Source organism: Callospermophilus lateralis, unplaced genomic scaffold (assembly GCF_048772815.1).
Source record: "Callospermophilus lateralis isolate mCalLat2 unplaced genomic scaffold, mCalLat2.hap1 Scaffold_45, whole genome shotgun sequence".
Classification (NCBI taxonomy): Eukaryota; Metazoa; Chordata; class Mammalia; order Rodentia; family Sciuridae; genus Callospermophilus; species Callospermophilus lateralis.
Window position 1 is genome coordinate 13,576,970 of NW_027514398.1, and position 16,785 is coordinate 13,593,754.

Below are 16,785 nucleotides of genomic sequence, written 5' to 3' on the forward strand. Positions count from 1 at the left end.
GAAGTGAATGTGGAATTGTAGGTCATCTTTTTTTAATAGCTTGATGCATATAACAAAATGAAGCTTTATTTATTTATTATTACCTTTGGTCAGGGGTTCCTGAGGATTAAACGAAGGGGCACTTGACCACTAAGCCACATCCCTAGCCCTATTTTGTATTTTTTTTTTTTTAGTGTCAAGGTATCACTGGGTTGCTTACCACGTCACCATTGCTGAGGCTGGCTTTGAACTCAAGATCCTCCTGTGTCAACCTCTCAAGCTGCTGGAATTACAGGCATATACCACCACACCCAGCATAAAATGAAATTTTTAAAGTAAGTAATTCAGTTGGATTTAGTACATTTACAAGTGGTGACCATCACTACTATAATTATTATGTATCTTGTTGTTTTGTTTGGCTTTGGTGGGAGCATGCTTGGGATTGAACCCAGGGCCTCATGCATGCTACATGAGTGCTATATCACTGAGCTGCATCCACAGTCCCTATATCTTTCAGGTTTAAAGCATTTCTATCATTCTTAAATAAAACCACTTTCTCAGTAAGAAGTTTTTTGCTCTTCTCGAGGTCCTTGGCAGCCATTATACTGCTTTTTCTTTTTATACTTATTTTTAATATTTAATATATATGGAATTATATAGTATGTGATATGTCTGACTTCTTTCACTTAGCATACTTTCCAGATTTCTCAAATTTTAAAATGTATTAGTATCTAATTTATGTTTATGACTTAATACTTTATTGTTCAGATAATCACAATTTGTTTATCCATTCACTTACTGATGGATATTTGGACTGCTTCTACTTTCTAGTTATTTTAAATAGTGCTGAGTTTGGAATGTGCCTGGCATGTCTGTGGGAGAACAAGGAGAGTGTGGCTGCAGCAGAGCTGCCAGGGAATCAGGAGGGGGAAATTCGTCAGATGCACGGGGGAAGCCAGATCCTGAAGGGCTGGTGGAATAGTCTAAGAATTTGTGATGGAAGACTCCGAGTTTCTCCACTGTGAAAATTATACTGAGTAGTTGTTTTACAGAATTGCTTTGTTGTTGAGGGGGGACTAGATGGTACTGGGAAAAGATGCCAAAAAAATAGATGATGGTTGTCGCGACCCCTTGCCCGCAAGGAAGACGCAACTCAGGAATCTTCTTTCAGCAGTTTATTCAGGCCCTTGATATTTCTTCTAATCTCCTTGGTCGGATGCCCCTCCCAGCCTTAATAAAGCATCCCAAGCCCCAATGCAAAGCTGCCACGTGGAACTTTCTCACAGGGTGCTGAGAAACAATGCACCAACTCTCCCAAACAAGGAGTTGTTTGTTACAGACCACAGTGGAGCCAGCGCCATCTTGCAATGGCGACCATAATCTGCAGAAACGGCTCACCACAGATGGTGACCAAGACTAGAGTAGAAGCCATCATAGGAAAGAATGGCCAGGTTTGAATTTTGAAGTTAGAATTAATAGGGTTCTTTTACTAATTGGAGGTAGGATGAGAGGGAAATGGAGTCCAGAATGATGCCCAGGTTTTCAGTTTGAGGTATCAGATACTGAGTAAAATCCCATTTACTGAGATTGACTCTGTAAAAACACAACATCAGGTTGGAGAAATCCATTTCTATTCTTATTCTTTTTGCAGAGTTACAGAAGACAGAAATCAAGAACATACTATTATTGGCAGTTTGATTCACGTAATTTAAATGACTTTTTTTGGTGCTTTAAAAAATTCTGTATTCACCAGAGATATGAGAAATTGTGCTTTATATGTATAATAAGAATTGTAATACATTCCACTGTCATAAAGAATACATAGGTCCATGTACGTTATTGAAAAAAAAAAATCTTTATTCAGGCCAAGCGCAGTGGTGCATGCCTGTAATCCTAACAGCTCCGGAAGCTGAGATAGGAGAATCTTCAGTTCAAAGCCAGCCTCAGTAAAAAGCAAGGCGCTGAACAACTCAGTGAGACCTCATCTCTAAATAAATAAAAAATAGGGCTAGGGATGTGGCTCAGAGGTTGAGAACCCCTGAGTTCAATCCCCAGAACTAAAAAAACAAAAACAAAAAACAAAAATTTCATTCAAAGATGGACACATGATCCCCTTGGTTTTGGTGCATGTCACGCAGGGGCAGGTCCCCTTGCCTAGTATTCCACCTATATCCTACAACCTGGCAAACCTACTTAATCCTGCACGTTCACTCTGTCTTTTCCTGTCAGAGTTCGTATTGATTCTCCAGAATTCAAACATCCAGTGCAAGTTCTAGGCTTGCCAACTACTGCCATAGTTGAGTTTTCTGTTTTGATCCTGTTGATCTCATTTCACTGCTTGCCTTAAGCTTTTCTGCCTTTTCTTTTCTTAATTTTCTATCTACCTAGACCCACTAGTCAAAGCACAGCTTAAGTGCCAACTCCTTCATAGTCTAGATTCTAGAAACTCAGTTTTTAAATTTAACCTGGACTAGCTTCAAATTGTCTTAGACAATTTATAATTTCTGAACTTCAGTTTATATATTTGTATAGTAAAATAGTTATAAACTTCAAAGGGCTGCTACAGCAAATAGACAAGTTCTATGTTTGACACATAAGAGATGCTCTTTAGGACTTTCTGTCCTTTTTTCATTTCCTGTTTACTTAACATTTACCTCTCACTCCTTGGGATTCTCCATGTATGTTCATTTGACTCATTTATTGGAACTGAAGTTGTTTGGTGTTTTGTGACAATAGTTTCAATTTTAAAAGAATTATCACTCTGATTCTATTTTGATGTATAATAACATAATTCTGCTTTGTCTTCTGGGTTTTAAATTCACTAAGTTCAAAACCAAGTTTTGCTCTTCTCCTGATACCTAATCCAGTCCCTATGCTAAAACAGGGAACCAATAAATATTGACAGAATGAGCATAAGAAGGGGCACAGAGTGACTTTTCTGAGCCTTCATTTTCCTAGGGTAAAGGGTAAGGGTAGGTTAAGAATGACCACAGGAGGGTGGGAAGAGATAAAACAGTCAAGTTGACACCTTCCTCCTTTTTCCTCCTGGGACACAACCTAAAATGTCCTCCCACATTTGGAACTGTTTTTCTTAATGAGAAAAAGTAGGGCTTCTTCCCTGTTATTCAGGTCTGAGAATGAATAACATTTTGTTCTGCTTTACTCATTTAAAATTAGAAAGGATAACTTAGTATGTTTCACCGAAGGTCAAATGGCCATCCATATGTGGCCATAAACTATAATGAGACTAAGTGGAGGGAAATAGGAGTATATATAGCCAGTTGCAACCCATTTTAAGTAGGAGTCAGGAAATCCATTATATTGCAGTGACTGTAGCCAAGAAATACATGTTCACTATGAGGTTCATGTACTTCTATAGCCCATATAGAATACAGCTCCAGACTGCTGTCAACATTGGCATTTTTAGAATTACCAACATGTAGCAAAGGATTTAAAGAGATCAAAAACATAACTTCATCAAATTATAAAATGTATAATATCTTTTGATTAAGTCAACAATGCTGTTGACAATATCAGCAGAAAATGACTATTCAGATTTTCTTTACAAAAGTGATGATGGTTTTGTATCAGTCCACCTACACTCTTTTTCATGATTTTCCCTATGATTAAGGATGGAGTTTTGCTATAGCTAAGAGCTGGCTGAGATCCAGGGCTCAGACTTCAGGCAGAGAACAGATATTTTCTTTGTTTGACTTTAATTGGCTTCTACAGGGATGAGGCTTGGGACTTGGCTTCATCAGAACTCCCCCTGGCCTCCTTAGATAATAGTTAGGGGATGATAAGTATTTTCCAGCCCAAGAGTGTCTTAGGCATAGTAGGAGATGTGTAGCCCAAAAGTCTGTGCTCACACAATCTGATACATCCTAGGAGGGGAGCGCATCAATTCCAACCATAAAACATTCTAATGGTTATAGGATGAGTTTGGAAAACCCCATAAAATGTCATCCAGTCTTCCTTTCTACATCCTTGTAGAAATTAATCATGGCAAACAGTATGATGTCTATTGTCTGTGACTTTTAAGTTTTTACTTATCCATCCCAAACCTAAATCTCCAGAACTTTCTAATGTTGTTCTAGGTAAAGCAAGAACCCAAGAAGATGACTGAGAATTGCCATTATTACAGCAGTTTTAAAACTGAAGAGACAACTCAATATGACATCATAATCCAGTGGTTTAGACTCGGTTGCTATTGTGCTAATGTGGTAATTGCATGTTTTATTTGCAAGTATTCCTGCTTTAACTAAAGATGCCTAAATGGTTCTTGTCATTCACAACATTTTGTTAAAACATTTGCTTTTGTTTTTTCAGTGACATTTATTTCTTCAAGAATTCTATTAAAACCTCTTGTACTTTATTGATTTTTAGAGAATATGTTGTTGGATTGTCTTGAATGCTAATCTACTAGATTTACCCAAACACAGATGTCTGGTCATAGATATTCATGATATCAATAGTGTTTTGAGACAAATTTGAATTCTTTAGTGCTTATGGAATATTTTAATATTGTTTTTACTTTATTTGTTCTTTATATCTTTTTACAGTCTTTTGGTTATGGTTTGCACTGGGAAAATCATGTTGAATTAATTTGTAAACTTTTTTGTAATAAATTTTATGTGACAAGATGGTCTATATATACAAACCTGGATTTATTATTACCAGCAAACACAACCTCCAATGAACCTACTGCAAACTCTTATCAGATTATGCAAGATTCCTTATTTTGAACATTGTTATTCCATTAGATCCAAAACAGAATGCCCATATGCTATTTTTAAATTTCAAAATGGATAATGATTCTCTAGCTAAAGTTTAAAAAAAAATTTAAAGCTACATGTGGAAAGAAATATTATATTGCAGATTATATTTGTAACATTTGCATCTGAACAACCAGATATAGTCAGTCATTCACCAGAGCTCCAGGTATCTATTCTTTTTCCATTATCATTTATTATACACCTACAATGAGCTAGAAACTGGGAATCCAGAAATAAATAGAAGAGACACAGTGATTGTAATATCCAGAAATTACTTGGAAATCTACTTGGAAGACAAGTTGATGTAATTTATCTTCCCAAGCTAAAGTACCAAGTGTTACATGAGTGAAGAAATAAAGAATAAATGGCATTCTGAAGATGGAGTAGATTTACCTCCACAGGAGAAATAGAAGGTAGGAAGGCCCACTGCTTCTGAAAGCAAATGAGAGAAGTCCAATTGAGTGTGGTCAGGGTTTGCTCTATGACTCTTCTTGGCTTCTGTTCAATTTTCTGTTTCCCTTGTTGTGCTATAAAATCTTACAAAACAACTCATTACTTTAGGGAATTGGGTTCAAACATTTTCTTTTTCTGGTAGTATTTAACATACTGCCAAAATGTGTTGATTGAAGACATGCATGCTATAATTGTACATTGCATTATTTTACATTATTTTACTGGTTGTTTATAAACTATAATCTTAGTCAATGATATATTTTGAATATATGGAAATCACAAATAATTTCTTATATCAATAATTGTTATTGTTTCCATTCTAAGGAAGTATTTTAGATTTTTTTTTGTTTTTATATCAGTACATGGCAAAATTTCTAGAGTCCTGTTTTAAAAGGTTCCAGTTTTACTTATATTAGAGTTAATAGTTTACATTGATCCATATCTGAAAAATAATGGCTTTATACAATTTTAGGCTGAGAGTTAGTATCCTCAAATAAAAGGTACAAACACAAAAATAACATTTCTGACATTTAGCGTTGCTCGATTCAACCCATTAAATGAATGTTGAAATCTCCATGAAACAAAGATTTGATGAAAAGAAGAAGGATTCTGGAGTTATGACAGTGATATACTTTTTTTTACACCTCTCTGAATTCCTCCTACAGAATATTTAGAATGAAAAATTTAAAACTCATGAACAATATCTAAACCAAAATTAGGTTAGAAGATACTCCCATAATCCCAAAATAAAAGTGGATAGAGATAAACCTTCCAAAGTCACAAGACCTAAGTGAGATCAGCAACAATGCAAGAAGAAACAGAAGGAAGCACTGGGGTACATGACATATCTAAAACATTCTCATATCATGCACAGATGTTCACTAGTAAGTTCAGTAGAACAATTTGAGGACGGTAAGTAAATGTGTTGAGGTGGGGTGGGGAGGATTTGTACATTCCAGTATAGCTGAGTATGGGAGGTCCAGGGTTAGGGATCAGTGTAATCTGGGCCTTGTGAATTCTAGAAACTAACCAGACAAACCTCTTTTACATAGCAAGTCTTTTTTTCTGATGGGGGGGGAACCCCTCCAGATTGAGCAATGCATTGTCAATAAAGATGAAACAAAAAAAAAGGGCCATATAAACATGAAGGAGAGGAAATCAGGTCTCAGAAAGTTATCAGCTGTAGTTCTGAAAAAAGAGCTTAAAATCATAGGTTTTAAAAAAGTTTTTGAATCATATCTCCCTTTAATAGTAAAAAAAAAACTAATTTCATGTAAAATTAATAATCAAATGTAATTAAGCCTTAAAATAAAAATATTTTAAGAATTAAAAAAACAAGTAACAAAATAGCATATTTACTGACAGTATCTTTCACAAGGCCATATACCTCAGAAGATGATAATATTTTACTTTTCCAATTTCTGTTTTCTACTTATCACGACTTCTAATGAATTCAAAAGTCCTTAATAAAATGTTACAGTATATAAAGAATAACATACATCAGAATCAAAGACTTAAAATTAGGGTGATAAAGTCAGGAAAGAAAACAAACAAAGACTAAACAAGAAGGAATGTATGATCAAATAAGCATTATAGGTAAGGCTGAAGGAGGACACAGATGTTGTCCCAACTAACTCCATTTTTGCCTTTCTAACTTGTTCTTCTTCTAGATACTTCCCAGTTTATCTCAAATTTTGGGAATAGCAAGCCCTCTGGGCTTAAACCCTATGATGGGAAACAAGGCTGCTCTCTCCCCCTCCTAAACTTGTTATAGTTTGGATGTGAGCTGTCCTATAAACATTCCTGGGTTAGTGTAAGAATGTTTGGAGGTAAAAATGATTGAGTTGTGAGAGATGTAACCTAATCAGTCCATCCTAGTATAAAAGGATTGACTGTGTCGTAACTGTAGGCAAGTAGGGCATGGCTGGAGGAGTTGGGTCCTGCAGATGGGCCCTGGTAGGCTTGTTTTTCCCAGCAGCCACTTCTCAGCAGCCTGCCTCTACTTCCTGGCCAGTGGAACAGCTTTCTTCCATCCCACCCTTCCTTCATGATGTTCTGGCTCATCTTGGGCCTAGAGCTAAGGAGTTAGTCCACCATGAATTGAACCTCGGACACTGTGAGCTAAAATGAATTGTTTCTCCTCTAAGTTATTTTGATGGGCTGTTTTGGTCACAGGGATGAAAAGCTAACGAACACAGAGTGGGAGCCCTCATTTCATTACAGGAAACATCCTCAAGCAATGATAAATTCCCGGGTGCCAACGGGCTCTCATAGAATCAGACCTCATATAATGATTAACCAGATTACAGTGTGACCACAACTCCTGGACTCTGCATATTTCTTGCCCCTTGCTTTTCTCCTTCCCCAATGCAATCCTGAAGCTTTTGTCAGGACCCCCAAAACAGGGCTTAGAATGCTGCTTCTCCTGTTTCTTCCCATTGTGGCCACACTAAATACATTCCTCACTTTCTTCACCACCAATTTTGCCTGTCTGATTGGCCTCTCAAGGTGGTAGATGGAAAAATCTGGGCTACTGGGACTTCCAAAGTCAGGCCTGCAGCATAGGATTTTTTAGTACAAATGCCTTTTAACCATGTGATAAAAGAGAGAAAACTTTAAATATCAAAAACAAAAAAAGAGATAAAATGGATCTAAGAAACAGTAACAAGAGGACAGGCAAAGGAGATGACTTAATATATTCATAGTAGGGGTTCTGAAAAGAACAGAACAATCACTAGAAAGAGGACAAATGCTGAGAACTCCAATTCAAGAAAAGTTTCTTGAAATTAAAAAAAAATTGAAACTGCACAAATAAATTGCCTAAGAGCAATAAAAAAGACATAGTCTGTAAGATAAACACACTTTAAAGAAAAAAAGTCTATTCATCATCCGGATAAAAATGTCAAATTAATCAAAAGGAAAAGAAAATTAGATTTCCAATAAACCATACTGACATAAGACCCTGTGAGTCAAGAGTTCTATATTTAGCCAAGTCCAATTTCAAGTATAAATACAGACCTTAAACTGCTGTCAACATGTAAGGAGTCAGGGAATGCTGTTCCCATTAGAACTTCCTGAGAAATTTGCAAGAGAATGGGCTTTAGACAATCAAAATAAATACAGATTAATTTACTCAGGATTTCTGCTTAACAGTAAACATATTTACTTAAACTAGTTATAAGGGTTGAAAAAGATACAAAAATTACCAAGTAGGGAAACTAAACTATAGTGATGAGAGATGCACATGTGAGTGATAATACTCTAAATTAGGAAGGAGTCAAATACCACAAAATTCTGGAAAGTCATTACATTTGAAGAGAAATGAAGTTTGGTTTTGGTAGGGACAGATGGATAGGTTTTGGGATGGCTGGCAATGTTCCATTTCTGGATCTGGGTGGTGTTTAAGAGTGTTTGCCCTTTGTAGGTAGATGGATGGAGTTAGAGAAGATAATGCTAACTGAAGTTAGCCATTCCCAAAAAACCAAATGCCTAATGTTTTCTTTGATATAAGGAGACTGATTTATAGTGGGGCAGGGAGGGGGAGCATGGGAAGAATAGATGAACTTTAGATAGGCAGAGGGGTTAGAGGGAAAGGGAGGGGGCATGAGGTAATTAATGATGGTGGAATGTGATGATCATTATTATCCAAAGTCCAGGTATGAAGACACAAATTGGTGTGAATATACTATGTATACAACCAGAGATATGAAAAACTGTGCTTTATATGTGTAATAAGAATTGTAATGTGCCTCAGTCTGGCTGGGCACAAATTAAGAGCCACTCAAGCAGGAACAAACTTTATTTCTGAACTCCCCAGAATGCCACACCATACACCAACCAGAACTCCCTCCATGGGAACTTCACCAACCAACAGGAACTCTCCAGGAATCCCACAGCAGAGTTCTGTATACAATTGAATACACAGCTTAACTTAACCATCATCATCTCAATGGCTGGCTTGAATCACCTCTCAACCACTCCCTTCTGGCAAAATGCCATGCATCATCCAGACTGGGCTGTGGCCCTCAACAGTAATGCATACCACTGGCATATATAAATAAATAAAAAAGAGTGTTTGCCTCATAATAGTTAAGCTATGCATTTGTGTTATGTGATTTTCCCTGTACTATATTACATTTTGCCAATAGAAGGCATAGTAATAAAGAATAGGCATAGTAATAAAGAATGGAATGGTGTTTACCATGAATTAGAGATGGAAGAAAAGGAGAGATACTAGTTAAAAAACAAAAACCTCTTATGAATATTAAAGACCTTATGCAAAACATGGTGACTATATTTAATATTCTTGAAACATAGTTAATAACAGTGTATACTTGAAATTTGCTGAGAGTAATGTTGACACACACATAAGGTAGCTATGTGAACTGATAGATCTGTACGTTAGCTTTTTGTGATAATCATTTTATGGTATATATAGTTGTCAAAACATTATGTAATATAATTCTGAATATACACACTTTTATCAATCATATCTAAATAAAGGTAGAAAAAATAAAATTCCATAAAGCTGTTTTTAAAGAATGCATTTAATAAAGACAGGCAATAAGAGAAAGATGTCAACCATATCTAAAAGCATACAGAAATGCTTATAATTTGTTCCAAGGGAAGTCCCAAAGGCTTTTATTATGAAAAAATAAGAATTCAGAGCATTTCAAAAAATGAATAATTTATGAGAATTCCACATTAGGCATATTTAATAGGTGTGTGTGTGTGTGTGTGTGTGTGTGTGTGTGTGTGTGTGTTTGTTGGAGGTGTGAAATTATGCTTAATTTATTTGATTAGAACAAGAGTTGGATACTAGCTTAGATTTATATGTAAAATGATGAAAATAAATGTTTTTTCTTGTGATTATTTATTTGCATCCATTGTCATTTTTTCTTTGCATAAATAGTTGGCTATCATTTGAACTTAAATGAGTGGAGGGAAATGGATATTCTGGTTCTGTCAGTGTGACTTCGTTTGCAATTCTTCAATATAATCCCATCTAATTTTTCTTTTCATCTGAGCCATAAACATGAGTCAAAGTTACATTTGACAAAACAAAAAAATATTATAGCATTTCTATTAAGAAAATGTTTAATGAGAAACCACCATGGTAGCATGGTCTGAGGGAAAGACGTCAGCCTGTTGAGTCCTGTAACCCTAGTATTATAATCAGGTTTGCCTGATTCTTCTGCCTCATGATAAAAAGAAAATAATGATTCTTTTTTTGACTTAAATTTTTAAAATTTGTTGTAATTAGTTATATATGACAGTAGAATCATTTATGCACTTTGATATATCATACATAAAATGGGATATAATTTCCCATTTTTTTGAGTGTACATGTTGCAGAATCATATTGGACATGCAGTCACATATATACATACAGTAATAATGTCTCTTTCATTCTACTATCTTTCCTATCCCCAAATCCCCTCTCCTTCCCTTGCATCACTTCCCTCTACCTAATCTAAGGTGATTCTATTCTTCCCTAGTTCCCCCACCTTATTGTGAATTAGCATTTACATATTAGAGAAAACATTTGGCCTTTGGTTTTGTGGGATTGGCTTATTTTGCTTAGCATGATATTTTCCAACTCCAACCATTTACTGGCAAATGCCATAATTCACTCTTCTTTAAAGCTGAGTAATATTCCATTGAGTACATATACCAAAATTTCTTTATCCATTCATCTATTGAGGGAAACCTAGGTTGGTTCCATAGTCTAGCTATTGTGAATTAAGATGCTGCAAACTTTGACGTGACTACATTACTATAGTGTGCTGATTTTGAGTCTTTGGGGTATAAACCAAGGAGTGGGACAGCTGGGACAAATGGTGATTCCATTCCCAGTTTTCTGAGGAATCTCCTCCATACTGTTTTCCATAATGGTTCCACCGATTTTCAGTTCTACCAGCAAAATATGAGTGCACCATTTTCACCACATCCTTGACAACATTTGTTGTTGCCTGTATTCTTGATGATTGCCATTCTGATAGGAGTGAGACGATGTGCTTTTCTCTAATTGCTAGAGATGTTAAACACTTTTTCATACATTTGTTAATCAATCGTATTTCTTCTTCTATGAAGTGCCTATTCAGTTCCTTAGCCCATTTATTGATTGGGTTTTTGGGGGTTTTTTTGTGTTAAGTTTTTTTGAGTTCTTTATATATCCAGGAGATTAATGCTTTATTGGAGGTGATTATGGTAAATATATTTTTCCCAACCTGCAGGCTCTGTCCTCACAAAGTAACAGGATATAAATCAAATGCATTCCTATACATCATCAATGAAACCACTGAAAGAACTTCATTCACAATAGCCTCAAAAAACAAAACAAAACACCCTGGGAATCAATATAACAAAAGAGGTGAAATACCTCTGCAATGAAAACCACAGAACACTAAAGAAAGAAATTGAAGAAAACCTCAAAAGATGGAAAGATCTTCCATGCTCCTGGATAGGCAGAATTAATATTGTCAAAATGGCCATACTACCATAAAAGCATTATACAGATTTAATGCAATCCCTATTAAAATCCCAAGGACATTCTTCATAGAAATAGAAAAAGTATTCATGAAATTTATTTGGAAAAATAAGAGACCAGAAATTCTTAGCAAGTGAAGTGAAGCAGGAGGCATCACAATACCAGACTTTAAACTATAGTACAGAGCTATAGTAACACAAACAGCATGGTATTGGCATCAAAATTGACTTGTAGACCAATAGAGGTACAAATAGAGGGCAAAGAAGACAAAGAGACAAATCCACAGAAATATGGTTATCTCATACTAGACAAGGGTGCCAAAAACATTCACTTGAGAAAAGAGCCTATTCAACAAATGGTGCTAGCAAAACTGGAAATCCATATGTAGCAAAGTGAAATTAAACCTCTATCTCTCACCCTGCACAAAAATCAACTCAAAGTGGATCAAACACTTAGGCACCTAATAGAAGAAAAAAAAAATAGGCCCAAATATTTACCACATCAGCCTAGGATCTGACTTCCTTAACAAGACTCCTAAAGTGCAAGAAGTCAAATCAATAATCAATAAATGGAATGGATTCAAATTAAAAATCTGCTTCTCAGCAAGGGAATAATGATTCTTAAAAGAATTGAAGATTCAAGATAATGACTATAAGAGCTGAGCTTGATGTTTAGTAGAGAAAAGGTGCTTAATGGAAAATTCGTTCTCCCATTCCAAAGACAGTGGCCTGTCCTGGCTACACAGAATATAAATCAAGGAAATAATGGGAGCCAGAGCAGACGTCTGGAGAACTGCCTCAATTGGTTACTGTTTTAGTCAGCTTTTTCCACTGCTTCGACCAAAAGACCTGCCAACAACAATTACAGGAGGAAAAGTTTATTTTGTGGCTCACAGTTTCAGAGGCCTCAGTCCTTAGATGGCCAATTCCATTTCTTGGGATCTGAGATGGAGCAGCACATCATGTGGAAGTGTGTGGCACAGGAAAGCATCTTGGGACATCACACCAGGAAGTAGAGAGACTCCCCGCACCAGGGACAAAATACATACCATACCCCAAAGGCATGCCCTCAATGACCCATCTCCTCCAGCCACTTCCTACCTGCCTACAGTTAACACCCTGTTAATTCCTATCAGTGGATTTATGCACTAATTAGGCTCTCATAACCCTAAATTTCACCTCTAAATCCCTTGTCTTGTCTCACACATGAGCTTCTGGCAGATACCTTACATCTATACCATAACAGTTGTCTCAAAAACCTCCATAAGTGATTTCCAAAGTAGTATGAGACAGGAATTATTTTTCCTCCCATTCATGAGATGACCTCATACTTAAGTGGTTTTGTTGGCAGCTGCATTAATTACTGTGAAACTTAATGCCATGACGGGGACCCCAGAGACTGGCTCTTGGCTTATAACATAAACTGGGGTTCATGATGGCTATAAGAACATGGCTTGTTACTCTCCTTAAGAAACCCTAATACTTACTAGAGCACACATTTTAAACACTTCCTCTCTACTCAAACACTATGGTACAATAAACACTACTCAAACAGTATATTACAGTACTATATTTAAACCAAATTATTCAGATGTCCCACTATAAACTTCTCACAAAGCTGGGTAGGACTGCAACCAAATTCAGAATTCAGACAAATCTTCTTTGTTTTCTTCCCAAGTCTGAACTGCTTCTAAGTTTTTTTTTTTCCCATAACCTGCAGGCCATTTTTATTCAAGAGGGCTGCGTTTTTTTCTCAAGCAATTTCTTGGCTAGAAAATTCAAGAAAATGAGTAAACTTGGGTTTTCTTTTCCCATTCTATCCCTATGCTTCACAAATGTTTTCTGGTAACATGTATAACAAGCAAGAAGCGATTTCAGTTGATATGGAGGCAGTGCTAATGGTGGGAGCAATTTCTAAGGGCCATATGCCAAGGACTAAGAATCTTTCTCATTTAGACATCCTTGATCTCTAATACAGCCTAATGTGTAAAATGCTGCTGGGCTGGCTTTCAAACATCTTTCAGAAATGCTAGCAAAAATCCAGTAGATGCTGGAAAGCCTTTATCCTTGTTCTCCCCAGGGACAACAATTTCAATATTGTTAATTTGTAACTGGTCTGGCTGTGCTAGCTGACAAACAGCCCACTAGAAACATTTTTGTTGACTTTTTAAAAATTAATCTGATGAAGGATGCTCAAGGCACTCACACAGATGCAAAACTGGGTAGCAGTGGTCACATTTCCCAGCAAACTGTCCTCTGAGGGCCTCAAAGGACGAGACAGGTATTAACACACTCCCTTAGAAAGAGGAGAGTCCTCACTGGAGGAGAATCAGAGTGATCTGGGAAATTACATAAAGAGCTTAAGTCCACTTCTCACCTACAAATAGCTTTCAGTAAATCCATGATTAAACTTATTTCCCTGTTGGTTCTTTAGACAGCTCTCTGGGTAGTAATGCAATGCAGATGCTATGGACTGTTCAGTTCTCAATTTTTTCCCAAACTTTTAGAAAGAAGAATTCCAGAGTATTTATTTATATTTTTCTACGACAGCTTGTGGCCTTATAAGGAATAAGCCATTGTCCAGTTTCTGTGTAATGCTCCACAAGATAAAATTTGACAATTACCAAGATCTGTATGTTTACTTTCTTTTACCCCCTTTTGTTACTGTCTCTTGCTTTCTTCATATAATTCTTAAAGTTAACATTTCAGAAGGAACATTTTCATTTTCCCCCCATTATTCTTAGCACTCAAGCCCTGTGCTACACATATTAACCATGTATTAAAAATGCAAATTGCTTGCACCAGCCAATCATACATTCTTAGAGAAAAAAAAAAGCAAGTTTGAACTTGTGAGCTCAATTCTAGGAGGAAAACAGTTTTTCTAACTAAGGTTGAAAGGTGATTTTCATCCACTCAACTTTTTGATGAAGAAGTCATTTTGAGTTGCTGATAAGGTTAATTTTTAAACTGATGACTTAGGTTAACAATGTTAAGAAACAAATTTTTATTGTTTTGCCCTAATGGAAGTCTTCAGTATCTCAGAATGCATGCATTCTCTTTTCACTAAAATTTCATGACAGATAACTCCCCCTGCATTGAGTTAATACTAAAGACATGATCTGGATTAGACCACCATTTCCAGACTCAGCCCTGTTTTAGAACAAAATCCCAAACATAAAGTATTTTTTAAAAATTCTGTTTGAGAACAATCGTAGTGTTTTTTTGTTTTTGTTTTTGTTTTTGTTTTTGTTTTGGTGTGTGTGTGGGGAGTTTTTAATTTGTAGGATGCATACTTGATGTAGTTATTGAAAATATAAGTATACAGATAGAAGATAGCTTATGGTGACTACTTATTGGGTTAAATCATGTTACAAAATTCAGATAGTTTTTTTTTTCACCAATATCACCTTTCCCAAAAGGGCTTCAGAAGGTTATTGTTATCTTTTTTTTTAAGTGGGAAGGGGAAGAAATGGGTTGAGAATTTTTACTTCACTCTGTAAAAACTACATTACTGCAAACCAAAGGTTTAAATTATTCTAAAAAGGTAGACTTTTTAATACATACTACTCTCATGATCAATATTTAACAAAATTGAGAGTGGAATTTTCTTCACTAGCTCTTTATTTGTATTCCGGGAAAGCTTTCATCATCAAGGCATTAAGGTTACTAAGAATTTCACATGGTTGCATGAAAAAAAAAATTACATAGATGATGTGATGACAAAATAATGGCAAGCATCTGAGAAAACACAGATGTGGAAAATGATGTGTGCTTTTTTCCCTTAATCTATTACCATTTTGATCTAGTTGAACATAAGTTTATGATTATGAAATGCTCTAATAATTATTGTATTCATCTGCTTTTTTATAGTTTTTTAAAAATATCTAGAAATGCATTTATTCACAAAACACTTATTTCTTGCCTCCTTTACATTAATACTATGTGAAATTCTGGAATCACATTTGTTTTTTCTTCAAATCAAACGTTTAACAATTGAGATGACACCAAGAACTAAAAAGAGCTATTCTCATTTCTCATTTTGGACCCATGCATTTAAAATTCTCCAAAATACTAGCTGTTTTTTTTTAATATTTATTTTTTAGTTGGACACAATATCTTTATTTTATTTATTTATTTTTATTTGATGCTGAGGGTAGAACATCAGGCCTCACTTACATGTGCTAGGGGAGCACTCTACCACTGAGTCACAACCCCAGCCCAAACTAGTAGCTATTTGAATGGAAAAGTGGCAGATGAGTATTCATTTCCCTAGGAGGCATATGAAATTGATACCTACAACAAGCTACTATTGTTTTTGGCATCTAAGTAAGAACCCTCAGAAAGTTCCTTGACAAATTTGCATGAAAAGCAAAGTGTCCATTGAACTTGCTCTCACTTTCCTTAATCTGATCCTCTTCTATATTTGATAGTCCCTCTTCTACATTATTTATTGCCTTCATTTATTTGTTCCATTTGCTCACTCATCAGCCAGCTGCTTTTCAAACAACAGTAAAACAATTTACAATAGAGAAACAAATATCTGAAAGATAGTGACCTTGTTTAAAGCAGGTGTCAATTCTGTTACAAAGATAAGCCATGCCCAGACATAACCAACATAGAAAGAAGAACTTGATCCATGCTATTTAGTGCATGGAGTTGAGAGTTCAGAGAACGTAAAACACCCAACTTCTATTGCAATTGAGATCTGCCTTTAAGTAACCCTTGAAGTAACCCTTCCTTTCATTTGGAGGTTTTCAACTTTGGCTGCACATGAGAATTACTTGATGAGTTGTTTTTGTTTTTGTTTTCATCACCAAATATTGAACCACTGAGTTACATTCCTAGCCCCCTTTTTAACTTTTTGTTTTGAGATAGGATCTCACTAAATCACTCAGGCTGGTCTTGAACTTGTGATTCTTGTGTCTCAGCCTCCTGAGTATCTGAGATTAAAGGCATATGTCATTGCTCATGGCTCATCTGCTTGGTTTTTAAATCAAATCAAATTTACTTAGATCAAATATCAGCCCTGTTTAAAAAAAATCTTTGGAGATAGGACCCAGATGTGTGACTTTTAAAACCTGATTAATCC

At 35.8% G+C, this 16,785-nt stretch overlaps 1 pseudogene; it reads right to left on the reverse strand.

Annotated features, from left to right (window-relative positions):
- The window catches only part of LOC143389127 (gamma-butyrobetaine dioxygenase-like), a 44,550-nt pseudogene that overhangs the window by 10,932 nt on the left and 16,833 nt on the right, over nucleotides 1-16,785 (reverse strand).